Genomic DNA, 2,079 nt, shown 5'->3' on the forward strand with positions numbered 1-2,079 from the left:
TTTTTTTTTTTTTTTTTTTTTTTTTTTTTTTTTTTATAAAGTCCAGGACAACCTTACTCAGGGAATAGTGCCGCCTGCCGTGGACTGGGTACTCCTACATCAACTAACAAGACACCCCGCCACAGACGTCCCCAGTAGAACAAACACATGCCCACGGGGCAGTGATCTAAGCAGTTCCTCAACCGAGTGTTTTCTCTCAGATGACACTAGGCTGTGTCGATTTGACAAAGCAAAGTAGGGCCCATGAGATCTGTTTGATTAGAGGAATGTGAAGCAATCTTGCCTTCTATCCCAGTGCACACAACCACCCCTAGATTATTTGCAGAACTGGAAGTTCCACCTGTGGGGTGGAAAGCAAAGTCCCAGAAGCAGACTGCAGCTTGGTGGCTCGCCACATTTTGTTCTTTCTATTCACAAATTTCTTGTTATCAAGAGATAACTTTTGCCGGGCGGTGGTGGTGCACGCCTTTAATCCCAGCACTTGGGAGGCAGAGGCAGGTGGATTTCTGAGTTCGAGGCCAGCCTGGGCTACACAGAGAAACCCTGTCTTGGAAAAAACAAACAAACAAAATAAAAGAGAGAACTTTTATCAGGGCAATTTAAAGCCTATCTGCTAATGTCTTAGATATACACAGGAACATGGGAACATATTGTTCAGTTTATTGAATAAAATGAGCAACTGTGAATTGACATATAATCCCATAGACCATTAACTTTATTTTCTGAGTAGTAGTATCTTTATTCTGTCTTCATTTTTTAGAAAATATGATGCTGGGGTTCCTCTGCAGGGCCTTGTATGTCCCCGACAAGCACTGTACTACTAAGCTTCAGCCCCACTGTTAAAGCCTCTCTGTTTCCTTTCCTCCTTTCTGCTCCCCTGCCCTTCTCTGACAGGTCTTATTATATACCCCAGGCTAGTGACCTAACTTTGAACTGATTCAGGCAACAGGAAATGCTAAACAATTCACTCTTCAGATCTGAAAACCTTAGTATCTAATCCCAGCACTTCAGAGATGGAGGCAGGAAGATCTGAAGTGCAAGGTCATCTCTGGTTACATAGTAAGTTGGTCCCTGGAAAAAAGCAAATAAACAAGTTTGTATCTGCTCAAGTTCTGAGAAGGCCTTAATCAGAAAAATTGCTCATATATCTGCCTTGCTCCTGTTCAGGAGGCCTGGATCCTTTTATTATTGGCAGAGAAAATAGCCTGTCTTGTTTGAGTATACAAGTGTCTGTGCACTCACTCTGTTCTCTTTGCTGCTTTGAGACATATGTCCTAGGATGGGTTCAAATGCCCTATGTAGTCAAGAATGACCTTGACGTCTCCTGGTCCTCCAGTCTCTACTTCCAAAGTACTCGTATTACAGGTGTGTGTACCACCACACCTGGCTTCTTTTCCACCTTTGCTAATCCAAAGTGGTAAAGATGGTAGACATAAATGTATTGATTTAAAACAAAGAACAACAACAAAAACAAAGTGGTCTTGCTATGTAGACCAAGCCATCCTCAAATCTCTACTTCCCCACCTCTGCCTCCTGAGTACAGTAGTGTACCATCACTGCACTATAGACCTTTTTTTTTAAAAAAAAAAAAAAAAAAGCTATCTTTAATGGCCTACAGGTTGTGTCTTGGTTTTTGTAATTCCAAATACACTTGCAAATTTTTTATTTTGGGCTTCTAACCTCTGCACAACCTAATCTAGGCCCAGAATGTTTTCAGCCTCTGAGATGTGCTGAATAATCTCACCCCTTTGTAGTTATTTCTGATCTCTGGCTGGCTGGTCAACCCAGCTGTTCTGGCTCAAGCCCCTCTCCAAGATAACTGATTCGATTTGGCATCTCTCAACTTCTGACTGAATTGCTCTACTTGGGGCTTCATACTAACTTTAGAAATCTGTTCTTATCTTTTGGCTCCTTCTCATTTTCTAGCTTGTTCTGTCTTCACCTGTGACTAGCTTGTTTCCTCTCTGCAAACTGTCTCTGAACAACTGTCTCAGTAAAACCGCCCCTTTCCTTTCCTCCCCTCCCCCAGCCCCTGCATTGCTCTTTTTTCTCATGAGAGTTGGGTGTATCCTATGCTGT

This window comes from Mus pahari, chromosome 7 (genome assembly GCF_900095145.1).
Source record: "Mus pahari chromosome 7, PAHARI_EIJ_v1.1, whole genome shotgun sequence".
NCBI lineage: Eukaryota > Metazoa > Chordata > Mammalia > Rodentia > Muridae > Mus > Mus pahari.